Raw genomic sequence first — 16,316 nt, forward strand, 5'->3', positions numbered from 1 at the left:
ATTTTCAATAGGTTCTGTCACATTTGAAAGGCCACCAACTCGATTACCAGTTCCACGTTCAATCAAACAGGACTTGCACACATATGTCCCATGAGAAAAGGGACTCCCTATAGTGGAACATCTTTGCTCATTGCTTCATGTTGGTGGTTGTGCAGGGAGCTTCAGGAACCCATGGCTTTGTCACTCCGTCATAGGAACATGATCTTCCTCTAACAGGCCTCTGGTTTTTCTGTCGGTTGTTGCAGGGTCCCCTCCAATGGTAATGCCTTAGCACAGGTCAGTCATGTTCCACTACCTGTTTTACTTGAACTAATAGTGCACTATCTACAAACCTTTGCATACATTGATGCTACTGCTAGCTTTATATCATTGGGGTTTATAGAAACACAATACCACCACCGTTCTAAAAGAAACAACTGTTTATCCACCTCGCTGTTTCTGTTGCTCTGCCACATGAAATGCGGATGCACAGGATGGGAGTTTAACCCAACAGGATTCAATTGCTCTGTGCTTGACCATGTGTGAGTCTAGTCACTAATCTATGCTCACTGTTCTTGATTGGTTAAGCCTGGGAGCAAACACAAAGCAAACAGGTGGCCGCAGAGTTCTGGAGAAAATCTTGGAATTGGCTGCTTTGTTTCGCTTTAGTTAAATACATTTTCGTTGAAGGGTGTTAGCTGTGTCTTATAAAAACCAACCCAGGGTGAATTATCATTTATTCACTTATGGGACGTGGGTGTTGCTGGATGGGCCCAACATTTATTGTCCGTCCCTAATTGAACCTCGAGAAGGTGACTATCCTTCCCAGCAGTTTAAACACTAACAGATACAAGTTAAGGGCTGGTTAATGTGATGGATTAACAGGACAAAAACGTGACGAATTTTACTCTCCAGATGCTATAACATTAACACCCAGTCCTGTTTCAGAAACATGTAATGTGTCAAGGACTGGTTAACCCCTGGTTCAGGAGTTCACTCTCGCTGCCTCTCAGTGTGTCCCATGGCAATACTGGCAGCTGCACAGGTGGCACGGGGCAGTGGCCACAGTCGTAGGGGAAATTAGGACCAATTCCAAACGAATATCTCGAGTACTGCAGACCCAAACAGCAGTGGCTCAGAAGCAAAGTACTGTTAGATGCTGGAGAAACTCAGCAGGTTTGGCAGCATCTATGGAGAGGGAATCAGAGCTGTTTTCTTTGAGCCCTGTATGTGGCAGGATCAGCAATATAAGAGCACAGAACTCATGAGAGCATAAGAAATAGGAGCAGGAGTAGGCCATCTGGCCCATTGAGCCTGCTGCACCATTCAATAGCATCATGGCTGATCTTTTTCATGGACTCAGCTCCACTTACCCGCCTGCTCACCAGAACTCAGACCAGAATGGCCCACAGCTGCCCCAGGCAGGCTGCCAATTTTCCAAAACATCGCATCAACGAGGCGGCAACATATGGGGGAGGTTAGGCATAAGCAAGAGAAGCTGCTGTTAAATTGGCCCTTCTTCAACTGGAGACAGACATCCAACCAAGACCAATATCAGTAATGGCAAGTTGGATTGGCATTTTTCACACTGCCAACTGGTGCCATCCCATGGAGTTGGCAAGGATTAGTCTCCTTGCCAACTGTGCAGCTCAGATTGTGGCCTCGTGTTGATGGCACTTGATTAGAGTGAATGCATCTTTGTCAATGTGGCATTGCATCAGTACAAGGAGGAATGTGGCCCAGCATTCCTGAACAGGAAGACATTAGTGGGCAAGTGCCCAAGTTTTAACTGAACGCCAATGTGCAGGGAAGCAGTTTCCACCCTGCTTTCTTGATGCTCAATTTAGTAACACTTCTGGCGGGAAGACAAGTTGATAGCATCGCTTGGTGACGTGACTTCATGCTTGAACCATAACCCGAGAGGATCATTCTGGAAGAAATGCAGCAGAAGATACGGCAGAAGAGAATTGGGTTGAGAAGGGCAGAGAGTGGCAAAGGGAAAGCTACAGCAGAGACACCAATAAAACCTGGAACTGCTTTTAAAATAAAAAGATGGGGGGGGAATTGTCCCAGTGTTCTAGGTAATATTTATCCCCGAATTAACTTAAATTCATCCAATTGCCTATCTTATTGCTGTTTGTTGTGACCTTCCTAAATGCAATGAGATTTTTTGAGCTTTCTGTTTTTGTGATGGTGACTATAACAGTGAGTTATAACATGACTGAAAGGCAAGTGGATTTGGAACTCTCTTCCCGATGGGAGTTATTTGGAGGATTTAGGTCTGGCAGGTTGGCGAAAAGGTCAGGAATACCAGCTTTCCCTGACAGGCCGATAACCGCTGAAAACAGACATGGCCTCTGCATTCCAAAATGTCCCGTAGGACGGGACGGACAGTGACAAGAACTACCCGCTGTACCAGTGGTAAGTTCCATCCGAAAGCAGGCTTGTTGCACCATTCCAGCATCATTCAGGTACAGAAGAAAGCTCTCCCACAGGGTCCTGGCACTCCCCCACTGTCACATACACCAACACCGTCTATTGTCGAGTGGAGGAGTTCAGGTCCCAAAAGATTCCAACAAAATGAGGAACGTGCAAAAGAAAATTCTACTCTGCATGACCTTTGCACATTGATATCGTCCCTACAGATACTGCTCAGTCTTTTGCATTGTGTTTCGTATAGACTTTTGTATTCATCACCCAACTGTTTACATTATTCCAAGCACTTACGTTTGCTCCTAAAGCAAACTTACGGGGATTATTTGGCCTAGGTGAGGTTGGAACCTTGAAGGACAGCAATAAGGCTCATTGCAGTTAGGCCCACTTCACCATAGCAACCAGCTTCCTTTCCTGAGCCATCAGCTCCCCTTCTGCTACAGGCACTACGTGCTACATCCCAAGTCACTCTTGGCTGATGCTTTTACAAAGAGGACTGGGTGCGAAGGTTAGCCATGAATCTGGCTTACACCCAGATCTTGCACATCTTCTGTGGAAAGGCTAACCCAGCCAATCATAGTCCTGTCCCCAGAATCATAGGAGAAAGAGCAGGCCATTCAGCCTCTCGAGCCTGTTCTGCCATTCAGTAAGATTGTTGCTGATCTGGCTACTGCCTCTTCAGTCAAGAATCTACCCATCGTCGACTTAAGAAGAAGTGTTCAATGACTTTGCCTCTGTACATCCCCCGATTAACAATGGCACCCCTCACCCAGCAACGCAACAGGCAGCAACAACCTCCTTAAAATCTTCTAAGCCTGCAGCTTCCCAAATATCCAAATTTAACAAAAACCGCTTCATCTTCCGGAGTACAACTCATCATCAAAACATCTGCAAACTGTGCCAAGAAACTCCAACTGCTGAAGATTGCCCTTCTGTCAGATCCTGCAAACATCCCAAAAAAAAAAAATCCAGGACATGGATTCATTCTGAATGAGTAACATTCCAACTCGCATACAGCAGGCAAGCCCTGTCTCAGTTCCCTACACCTCACCTCCACACGAGGCTACAGCTATGATCACATTCTGACAACTCCTCTTTTTGTAGAAAAAGGATTCGGTTATTTTAAAAACGTCTAGAAGCAGAAGTGAAAGTAGCAGGGAAGGAAAGGGAAAAAGGAAGAACGTTTTTGAACCACTGTTGAGAGATTGGGGTGGGGAGGGGGGTGTGGTGAAGGGGCTGGTCAGTGCATGGATTAGGAAAATACTGGAATAACCACAACTCAAGACCACGACCAGGCACATCAGATATTCACTCGTCTCAATGCATTAGACTCTGAACAATTAAATACTTTTGCACATAGAATACTGCAGCCTTTAGTTATAGAGTCATACAGCATGATACAGTCCCATCAGTCCAACCTGCCCATGCCGACCACGTTCCAAATCTAGTCCCACCTGCCTGCTCCCGGCCCATTTCCCTCCAAACATTTCTTATTCATGTACTTATCCAAAATGAGTTTTAAACGTTGTAACTGTACCCGCGGCCACCACCTCCTCTGGCAGTTCATTCCACACATGAATCACTACGTTAAAATGTTGCCCCTCATGTCTTTAAATCTTTCTCCTCTTGCCTTAAAAATATGAACCCCTAGTCTCAATATCCCCAATGCTAGGGAAAGACCCTTGTCATTCACCTTATCTACGCCCCTCATGTTTTTATAAACCTCAATAAGGTCAGCCCTCAACCTCCTACACTCCAGTGATAATGGTTCCAACCTATTTTTATATCTCAAACCCTCCATTCCCAGCAACGTCAATAACAGCTACAGATATTCTTTAGGCAGTCAGGCCTACAGTTTTACTGGAGAATATACAGACTGTTTGATCCTTGCCCTTTGTATTTGCTCAATTAGTTTTACTCGCCCCCTCTCTATCCCAATAGGCCTGAAAAAGTTATTTGAATCTGATGCAGTTCAGTTTTGAAAAGTCCATAAAACAGAATACTGCAGGTGCTAGAAATTGGAAACAAGGGAAAAGAATCTTTCATAGAAGCCACGATTGAATCTTATCGCAGCACCCTTCCTCAGGCAGTACACCACCATTCACAATGGAAAGTGCAATAACTCATCTCACCTCTTTCTAATGAATCCCACACCTTCTCACCAATTGAAGCAGTTTCTTTTTGCTTATTTTACGAAACCTCTCAAAATGAGGAACAGCAAACAGGAGCAGAAGTAGGACAGTCCACACAACCACTCACTCGGACCGTGGCTGAAATTCCAGTTTAACCTTTCCTTCCCACTCTGTCCCAACATCCTTCAATTCCAAAAATCTATCATAGCCCTGAACAACCCATGTTCTCATTGACAGAGAATTCCAAAACCCAAGTGCAGAAATTGCTCCTCATCTCATCTCAGTCTTAGATGATCAATTCCTCATCTCGTGACTGCTCTAGACTCTCCACCTAGGACAATAAACATCTCTGTCATTTGATTGATATCCCAGAGCTACACAGGGATGGAATTGATCTAGTGAACTTTTATTGCACTCTCTCTCTTTGAAATGAGAGTACATTCTTCCTTAGAAAACTCTGCAGTTTTGGTCCCCTTAAGTCTTCCTTAAATATTCAGCTCTGAAAGAGAAACAATCCCAACTTTTCCAGTCTTAACATAATCCTAAATCCCTTGTTCCTGGTACCATTCAAGTCAACTGCATCCACACTGAATCCCAGGATTTGGTATCCTACTCCTACAGAGCAGAGTCTGGGTCCAATATCTTCCAAAAGAACTGCTCAGAACAATATTTTCATTGAGTTTTTCAGAGAGAGTAGACAGAGGGACACAGAAAGGGTTACTCCAAGCAATGGGGTCACCGATGTATGACAGGGCTGCATATTGGTAAATGAAGACAAAGGTGTCTTCTGTTGGGGAAAAAAAAAGTGTAGCGTAGCAATCAAACTTCAAGGCCTTCAAGTTTTACTTTGTCATTCTTTGATGGAATGTTCTTCGCACATGGGGAAAAAAAAACTGTCAATGCAGTATGATCGCCCATTTCGCAATGAACCTGACAGTATTGAGTCAATGAATGATAGGGACTGGAATTAGTTTTAAACCAGATTGGACACAGGTATTCATTGCAGTGAACTGGCTGTATTTTTAAAACAAGTGAGCATTTTTTGCATGTAGCCATTTCCCTGTGCACAGCTCACCAAGTTAAGGACGGGAATATAATGTGGGTCCATAGAAAGCAATATCTCTGGCATTTAGACCAACTGGGACCATGTGCTGCACTTCACTGCAGCTTGTTCCATCATTTCAAGATTATTCTGAGGGATACTTGCACGTGTAGCAGCTCATCCAGTACCTTAAACACCAAGCTAACATAGACTCATTGAGGTCTACAGCATGGAAACGGCCCCTTCAGCCCAATTTGCCCACACTGCCCAGCGTTCACAATTCACATCCCTCCGTACCTATCCCATCCATGTGCCTGTCCAAAATGTTCTTAAATGACAAAATTGTACTCGCTGTCACCACTACCTCTAGCAGCCCATTCCAGACACTCACCATCCTGTGTGAAAAAAATTGATGTTCTACATCCTTTTGTATCTCTCCCGTCTCACCTTAAACCTATACCCTCTAGTTTTAGACTCTTCTACCATGGGGGAAAAGCTGTTAGCTATTTACCTTATCTATGCCCCTCATGATTTTATAAATCTCTATAAGGTCACCCCTCAGACTCCTACACTCCAGGGAAAAAATGTCCCAGCCTATCCAGCCTCCGCATTTGACTCAAACCTTCTAGTCCAGGTAGCATCCTAGTAAATCTATTCTGCGCTCTTTCGAGTTTAATAATATTCTTTCCATAGTAGGGTGACCTGCACGTGGTAACATACACAACTGTATTTCAACAATTTGGAATGAGGGTTTTGCTCAGTTTATCCATTATACAACTCACAGCAAAGCTTTATTCTGCCTTATTCCATTTGCTGCATTAATGATTACTACAGAAAAGGTAAATTCACTCAATTCAATGACTTACTCAACCACATCTAGATTCAACTCGGCACTATATTCAAAATGCTTCCTAAAAGTTTGTACTTTACTGGTTAAAAATCAGTCACTGGGCACAAATACAAGCGTGGTAACAAAACCAAAATATTGCAGAGACTGGAAATCATAAATCTCATTCCTATTACAAGAGAGCAGAACCTTGCCCAAGGTGGTCGATTGCTGACCTGAACTAAAAGACCATCAACAAACAAATCTGCCAACGGAACATCAGGGATGAGTTTTTGTCATACGGTCCCATTAACCCAGAGCCGTGAACCACATCTGTGTTCCATTCTGAGCAAAGGCTCTATCCTGGTGGCCTCGAGCTCGGACAACGACGTAGTCAGGAAGGTGCCAATGTCTGGAAGTGAGGGTTTTCCCAGGAGCTCTTGTACTTACTGCTCTGTTGAAATGGGGTGTTCATAATGACCAGGCCAGGCACTTCCATTTCGTCAGGAGGAACGGCCTTCCTAGCTGATCACGTTTTTTCCAGAGGTTTGGGTGCCTTCCCATTCTGCTACTGAAGTCTCCAGTTCAGCTCCCTTTGGGACATAAGGCAATATGTGATCAAAGCTGGAGTAAAATTCCTCTTCGAGTTCATCTGTTGCTTCTAAGTGTGTGCACTGAAGACTGAGATGTGCTTCTACTAGGTTAGGGTGAGCCAGAGGTTCAGGAGACATTTGTTTACCCCACAAGGGGGCTGCATCACTGAGACACACCTTTCTCTTCTTCGACAAAGAAAGTATGGACTGTAACTCTAGTCTCACAAGTACTGCTTCTGGATTCTAAGATACTTTTGTAAAAACAAACAAAAAAAGTGGACAAATCTCCAGCTCTGGATGACTGCTGTGGAAGACCGGGAGGAAATTACAGGGGCCCTGATCCATTTCTTAAATTGTTTCTGGCAACGGAGGGGGTGCCAGAGGACTAGAGGACAGCTAGTGTGGCTCCACTTTATAAAAAGGATCGTAGAGATAGAGCAAGGAACTACAGGACATGAGTGAGACGTCAGTGGTAGGGAAACACTGGAGAAAATAGTGAAGGAGAAAATTAACCTCCACTTAGACGGGCACATCAGGTCAGCATGGCTTTGTCAGAGAGATGTCATGCCTAGCAAATTTGGAATTTTGAGGGGTCCAGGTATTTGGTGGAGGGTACGGCAGGTGGTGATGTACTTTATATTGGTTTCAGCAAAGTCTCTGACAAGGCCCCATATGGGAACCTGATAAAGAAGGTAAAAGCTCATGATATCCAGGGTAACTTGGCATGATGAATCGAAAACGGCTTTGTGACAGGAGACAGAGGATATTAGCCAAAGGCTATCTGTGTGACTTGAATCCAATGTTCAGTAGCATACCACAGGAATCAGTGCTGGCTCCCTAACTGTTCATCATTTTCATAAATGATGTAGATGAGAATGGTGCAAGGTGGGGGAGATGATAAGTAAGTTTGTGGATGACCAACTGGGTGGGTGGTTGACAATGAGGAGGAAGGTATTAGGAGGTTACAGGAGTGTGATGGAATACTCCCCTCTTGCCTGGATGGGCGCAGGTACAACACTCAAGAAGCTTGACACCATCCAGGACAAAGCAGCCGCTTGATTGGAACTACATCCACAAGCATCCACTCCCTCCACCACCGACGCTCAGTAGCTTCAGTGTGTACTATCTACAAGATGCACTGCAGAAATGCAAGGATCCTCAGACAGCACCTTCTAAACCCACAACCACTTCCATCTAGGAGGACAGGGGCAGCGGATACATGGGAATAGCACCACCTGCAAGTTCCCCTCCAAGTCACTCACCATCCTGACTTGGAAATATATCACCGTTGCTTCACTGTCGCTGGGTCAAAATCATGGAATTCCCTCCCTAATGGCATTATGGGCCAACCTGCAGCAGGAGGACTGCAGCGGTTCAAGAAGGCAGCTCACCACCACCTTCTCAAGGGCAACTAGGGATGGGCAAGAAATGCTGGCCCAGCCAGCAACACCCACATCCCAAGAGGGTATTAAAAGAAAAATATGAACAGATTGGTCAGATGGGCAGTTAGAATTTGACCCTAATAAATGGGAGGAAGGAAGAACAAGACAGGGGAGTACTCAATGAATGGCAAGGCACTAGGAAGCTCAGAGGATCAGAGGGGTCTTGTGGTGCTTGTCTACACATCCCTGAAGGTGGCAGGACAGGTAATTAAGGAGGCTTAATGCCTTTATTAGTCGTGGCATACATTATAAGAGCAGGGAGATTATGTTGGAGCTGTATACACCTTTGGTTAGGCTATAGCTCGAGTACTATGCGCTGTCTGGTCAGCACACTATAGGAAGGATTTGAGAACCAAAAGAACTGTGGATGCTGGAAATCAGAAACAAAAACAGAATTTGCTAGAAAAAACTCAACAAGTCTAGCAGCATCTGTGGAGAGGAGTCAGAGTTAAAGTTTTGGGTCCAGTGACCCTTTCTCAGAACTGACGGTAGCTGGGAAAAAGTTGTTTTTTATACAGAAGATAGGATGGGGGAGGGGGTAAGGAGTGAACGATAAGTGGAGATAGAGCCCAAAGAGAGTGAAGAACAGTTGTACAAAGGAGTAGATAACGGTCAGCCAAACAGAATGAATAGCTGTTAATGGGGGCTATTAGTGGCTAACAATGGGTTGTGTGTAATAGCAGACCATGTGGTAGCAAGGCCTGGTGTGTGGGGGCTGGAGTATGGACATGGGAAAAAGTGCCTCAAACCCTAAAACTGTTGAACTCGATATTTAGCCCAGAAGGCTGTCAAGTTACCAAATGGAAAATGAGGTGCTATTCTTCCAAGGAGGATATGACTGCACTGGAGAGGATGCAGAGAAGATTCACCAGGATGTTGCCTGGAATGGAAGATTTCAGCGATGAAGAGAGGCTGGATAAGCTCGGGTTGTTTTCTCTAGAGCAGAGAAGGTTGAGTGGGGACCTGATAGAGATGTATAACATGATGAGGTACATGGACAGGGTGAAGATAAAGGTTCTGTTTTCCTTAGACAAAGGATCAATTACAAGAGGGCATAATTTTAAAGCAGAAAGCTTAGAGGAAATTTGAGGAAAACCTGTTTCATGCAGAAGGTGGTAGGGGTCAGGAACGCCCAAGGGGTAATTTAAAATGTGGAATGGCCTGTTTCCACACTGTAGGGATTCTATAATTCTGTGAAGTACTTTAATGAGCTCTTGAAGTGTCGTAGCATTCCAGGCTTTGGGCCTAGTGCTGGGAAAGTGTACTACAGTAGTCTGTGTAGTTTCAGTAGTACAGATTCAATGGTCAGAAGGGTCTCTTCTGTACTGCATGATTCATAGAATGGTAGGTAAATACATTCTCAAGACTCTTGTAGAGGTTTTACTCTCTTCAGTTCATAACCACATGGCATAGACATCATTAAATACTCTATCGATGTCTCATTACCCTGTCATTGATAGAGGTTGTAGGAGTGACTGAATGGTTCTTGGAAAGGCATCAACAAGTTCACAAAACGCCCATGAGAAAAGACTGAATGCAGCAGACAGGAGGAAACTATGTTTCTGAGGAAGGGTCACCGGACCCAAAACGTTAACTCTGTTTTCTCCTTTACAGATGCTGCCAGACCTGCTGAGATTTTCCAGCAACTTTGTTTCCTCCTCAACAACAAAAACAATGTACTGTAGTGTGACTCAGCTTGGCTGGGGAAGCAATTATTGAGAGCATTTATGGGATAGTAATCCATTTGGTCTGAGATTGAGGAATTCAAAGTTGCTCACCTTTAGACAATAAACTACTGATAATGCATCAGCAGACCCACCAGTCTGCTGTCCCACTCTAGTGGATCTCCATTCCATCTGATGTGCAAACCTGCAGGCAATGAGGCAGCGCTAGGCTTGAAATGAACCAACAGTCAATGTTCAGGCTTGTGAAGAATTGGGGACAATTGGGAGAGGCACTGGAAACCCGGGAGAAACAGGAGAAATCAAACTGCTGCTGGGGTTTGGATTGCCGATGGGAAAGATTGAAAAGAGAATAGTAAAAGAGAAACCCAAAATAACAAGAAAATGAAGACTACATTCGAAGTGCTGTAGAAATGGTCCAATGTAAATTATTGTCAGTAAGACCATCATATGATGAGAAAGGAACCAGAAATTGGAGGTGGTCTAAAAACCAGACTCCTAACATGAACATGCCTGGCAATGCTTTGAGCATTTTGTACTAATATTTGTATAACACTACATCCAGGGTAATTATGTGTAACCACAGTGCTAACCCCACCCATGGCTTATTATGCCTTGGGGCTCAGTTCTCTATCTGCGACAGTAACCCAATCTTTCCCCGCATCTTCATGCTGTGAAACTACTCATAACACTTAAAACAGGAGGCAATGAAGACAGGGGTAAAGGTTGTGGATTTAAAACTCCAGCACAGAGATTCAGTACTTATTTAGGGCTGCTACTCCAGTGTAGATTGAGGGAGTACTGCACCGTCTTTTTTTAATTCACTCATGAGACACTGGTGTCACCGGTTGGTCAGCACTTATTGCCTGTCCCTAGTTGCTCTTAAAAGGTGGTGATGAGCTGCCTTCTTGAACCGCTGCAGTCCGTGTGATGTGGGTTGACCCACAATGCCATTAGGGAGGGAATTCCAGGATTTGACCCTGCTACAGTGAGGGAACAGTACTCAGGATAGTGAGCGGCTCAGAGGGGAACTTGAAGGGGCTGGTGTTCCCATACATCTGCTGCCGTGGTCATGGCTTTGGAAGGTGCTGTCTGAGGATCTTTGGTGAATGTCTGCAGTGCACCTTGTATATAGTACACACTGCAGCTACTGAGCGTCGGTGGTGGAGGGACTGGATGCTTGTGGATGTGGTGCCAATCAAGCGGCTGCTTTGTCCTGGACGGTGTCAAGCTTCTTGAGTGTTGTTGGGGCTGCACTCATCCAGGCAAGAGGGGAGTATTCCATCACACTCCTGACTTGTGCCTTGTAGATGGTGGGCAGGCTTCGGGGAGTCAGGAGGTGAGTTACTTGCCACAGTATTCCCAGCTTCTGACCTGCTCTTGTAGCCGCTGTGTGTACGTGGCCAGTCCAATTGAGTTTCTGGCCAGTGGTGACCCCCAGGATGTTGATAGCGGGGGATTCAGTGATGGTAACACCATTACAGCAAAGACAGAGGCTCCCCATTTGTCCTGTAAGGTGAACTTAAAAGATCCAAAGGCAGTATTTCTAAACAAACAAATGAGCTTCCCCAGAGAGTTCTGAATAATATTTAAGTTTGTCAACTGGTATGTCTCACGGCTGGTATGTCAGCGTACCTTTAAGAAACATACTTATATCATTACAGTATCATAGCACATGATCAAAGGTAAAAGTTCTCATACTCCACCTTAGCCAGGGTCACTTGAAGTGTGATCTGTTGGTGCAAACCTGTTGCTCTTTCTAGCTCATCTGCTTAATATTAGCCAAGACACTGAACAGCCTGCAATACATGTATATATCAGGGACTGTAATAAACATCTGTTGAATCATTCAATACTACATCACTCATGTCTATTTCTTACATTTACAGGAACTAACAGAAGGATTGCTGTATCTGGTACAACTATCCAGAGGAGGCAGTTCATAAAATCAGATAATATAATCATTATCACATTCCAGTTTGGGAGAGCTTGCCGTGTACAGAAAGCCAGCATTGTTCACAGAAATTCAACAGTGACTTCACATCAAAAGCACAGCATTAGTTGTAAACTACTTTATGACACCGAAATGAGTGTTCATCCACAGAACCTTAAAAATGACAAGCCAAACAATAGTGAGAAACACTGTTGCAGGACAGATCTCTTTCTTCACTCTATTAGAGTCATAGTGATGTACAGCACAGAAGCAGACCCTTCGGTCCAACTTGTCCATGCTGACCAGATATCCTAAATTAATCCAGTCCCATTTGCCAGCATTTGGCCCATATTCCTCTAAACTCTTCCTGTTCATATACCCATCCAGGTGCCTTTTACATGTCATTATTGTACCAGCCTCCACCACTTCCTCTGGCAGCTTGTTCCATACACACACCACCCTCTGCGTGAAAAAGTTGCCCCTCAGGTCCCTTTTAAATCTTTCTCCTCTCACCTTAAACCTACGCCCTCTAGTTTGGACTCCCCCCACCCCAGGGAAAAGACCTTGGTTATTTACCCTATCTATGCCCCTCATGAAGGTCACCCCTCAGCCTCTGGCGCTCCAGGGAAAATAGCCCCAGCCTAATAAGCCACTCCCTATAGCTCAAACCCTCCAACCCTGGCCTTGTAAATTTTTTCTGAACCCTTTTAAGTTTCACAACATCCATCCTGCAGCAGGAATACCAGATTTGTGCACAGTATTCCAAAAGTGATCTTACCATTGTCCTGTACAGCTGCAACATGACTTCCCAGCCCCTACTCAATGCACTGACCAATAAAGACAAGCATACCAAACACATTCTTCACTACCCTGTCTACCTGTGACTCCACTTTCAAGGAACAGTGAACCTGCACTCCAAGGTTTCTTTGTTCAGCAACACTCCCCAGGACTTTACCATTAAGTGTACAAGTCCTGCCCTGATTTGCCTTTCCAAAAACGCAGCACCTCACATTTATCAAAATTAAACTCCATCTGATCGAGATCCCGTTGTATGCTGGGGTAACCTTCTTCGCTGCCCACTACACCTCCAATTTTAGTGTCATCTGCAAACTTACTAACCATACCTCTTATGTTCACATCCAAATCATTTATATACATGATGAAAAGCATTGGACCCAGCACTGATCCTTGTGGCATCTCACTATAATTTTCAGGAATTCTGCAAATGCTAAACAAACCATTTCCTGTTTGTCACCCAAGCTGAGATTTTATTAAGTACAGGCAAGGAAGGGGGAAAAAAGACTGAGGAAAGCAATGATGACCTGGTGTTTCAGGAAACTGTCCTTAGCAGATTTGACAAAATGCAACTGGGTTCGTTAGCACTCGTTCTGACATGCAGCACTGTGAGAGTAGGAGATAAAGATCAGGGAGACTGAAATAATGTTAACAATGTTAAACATGTAAACATCCAAACCCCTAGCCCCAAGCTTCCAATTCTTTCCCGAACATTAAAACACATCTGGCTCCAATCCAGATGTAAGAGAGAAGTTAGACTCACTGACAAGGCTGCTGTAAATCCCAATGTGTCGCTTGCAATATCCAGAGCTGGTCAGACTTGTGCAAGTCACTGCCTTCGACAGGAGTGTAACTGATACCACAGCCCAGTACAAGCAAATGCCAGAAATGTTTAAAAGTTGGATAAACATTCTCTGATGACAAGGAATACTTAAAAACAAATCCCAAGATGCTTTGTCATTTGAAAGTCAAGCGCATGAAAAGCGGTCATTATTACAACTACAAAAGCTATTTTTAAACTTTTCTTTTGCAGTAGCATAATTGTGAAGTTGTTGATTTGACCATGGTCCACAATCCTCTGAAGGTCTACTATGCGCAATGTGGCCATCTTTTCTCACACCAATCTTGAGCAAAAAACAAAACCAAATCCAAATTCATATTTTAAATGTGGCTCCTTTGATGCCCCAATGTCTCCCCCACCACCTTTATTTAGGCACAAGTCAGGAGTGTGATGGAACGCTCTGTACTGACCTGGATGGGTGTGGGTACAGCACCAGGAACACACAAAGAAAGCTCAAAGCCATCTAAGCCAAAACCATCCATTTGATCAAGACTTCCATTTAAGATATGCACTCCCTCCAGCACTCTGCACAGTATGACTGCACTATGTACTGGCTATCAACGACCATGCTCATCTATCGAGCTCCCATGGCTCTCTCTTCCTACCATGCCAATCTACAACCTTCCCAATCACTCTCCATATGCTCTATATAGAAGCAATGAAACCTGTAGCAACAGCAAGATATGTGAGAAAGCTTTTTAAGTCTTAAGTTTCTACTTAATTAAAAATACTACAGCCCTACAATATTGTCAATGTATCAATTGCAGAAACTTCAAGCATTTGACACCTCTATCTTTGCTCAAAAAATATTGAGCAACTGACAATAGATCACAGGGCAAGAGTTTTCAAACAAAACTGTTCTCAGAGTAACCTGCCAAGCCTCATTCTGCTTCCTTGGCAAAAACAAACCCATCCGGTTCACCAAGAACATCAAGGGAAGGAAATCTGCTGTCCTTATTTGGTCTGGCCTGCAAGTGACTCCAGACACAAATGTCCCCTGAACTGGTCCAGTAAGCCACCGCATTTGAGGCTAATTAGGGGGGCAACAAATACTGGGCCTGACAACAAAGCTCAAATCCCAAAAGAAGAGAAAAACAGGACTAGTATACGGCCTGACTCAGGAAGGCCAATTTGCACCAAGGATGGACTAGAGGACAATAAAGTTTAACTTGATCTAGGATTTGGTTTAATAAAGATTGTACATTTGAAACATGAACCTGTGTTTCAAACTCTCACTTGGTAATGTGAGCAGTGGAGGGGAAAATACAGGAATCATTGGAGGAACAATTGAATGTTGTAATGAGGGGGTGTACTATGCAATTCCAATCAGATGAATGGCTTTACTGATCTATTATAACTCATTGGACTCAACAGGCAAATTCTCATTTTAATCCCAACTGTGGGGAAGCAGGCCATTCAGCTCATCGAGTCCAAGTGACCCTCTGAACAGCATCCCACCCCTATCCCTGCATTTCCCATGGCCAATCCACCTAACATCTTTAGTGCCGTGGGAGGAAACCGGAGCACCTGGAGGAAACCCACGCAGACAGGGGCAGAATGTGCAAACTCCACACAAATGGTCACTCGAGGCTGGAATCCAACACGGGTCCCTGACACTGTGAGGCAGCAGTGCTAATGGCATGGGTCAAAACTCACCTTCAGGACCCAGAGACTAGGAAATTAATACTTTGACTACACTTTAAATGAAGCTTTGAACATAATCTTTTTGGAATTATGAATGAATCCAGATATGGTGCATGGGGTCCAGTAGGAGTAGGGAGTTTGGAGGAGCCAGGTTACAGAATCAAACGCAAGATGTCATTAAAGTACGTGAATTTCTGATTACTTTACAAGCTAGGTGAACACTAACACTGAGACAGTGATTCAGAGTTTTAAATTCATGGCTGGAAAACAACAGGAGACAGACAAAGAGCAGGGAGCAAGGAAGGAGACATTTTACTGTGACGAATATTTCTTAAACCAAGCTGGGACCAGCAGCCTGGTAAATTGAATAATTAGAGCAATAAAAAAAAGGATTTAAACTAATAACTGCGAGGGAGGATTCGGGTAAAGGTAAATTTATATCTAAAGAGAGAAGTCAAGGATGTTGAGCAGAGTAGTAACCTGGTAAATTTTAAGCCAGGTATGTCAGGAGGGGAGTTTATTAACAGGTGACTAGTGAAGGATGGTTAGTTAAATTGTCCCAATGGCTAGAATTAACACCCGATTCATGGTCTTCAACTCCCCTTCCAGCAGAGGTGGACTTAGGGTTGGTTCCCTCTGCCTGACCCAGAGTAAAAGCATGAAACATACTGTGGCTCTGTGACCTTCAAATAATGGAAGATACTACTTGAACAGGAAGCAGGACACCAGAACTAAAGGCTTTATCAGGTAAAGCAGGAACAAGAAGTAAAATGCAGAGTATCTGAATGCAGCACAAAACACTCATGATAAGATGGACAAACTTTCAATACAGATACTTGTCATTGGTATCTTTCATGTCCTCAGACACAGCTGCAAGTTGAGCACGATAGGAAACCAAGTTGAATGCAAGTATAAAAACCAAAAGAACTGTGGATGCTGTATCAGGAACAAAAATAAATCTGCTGGAAAATCTC

This window comes from Rhincodon typus, chromosome 31 (assembly GCF_021869965.1).
Source record: "Rhincodon typus isolate 14 chromosome 31, sRhiTyp1.1, whole genome shotgun sequence".
Classification (NCBI taxonomy): Eukaryota; Metazoa; Chordata; class Chondrichthyes; order Orectolobiformes; family Rhincodontidae; genus Rhincodon; species Rhincodon typus.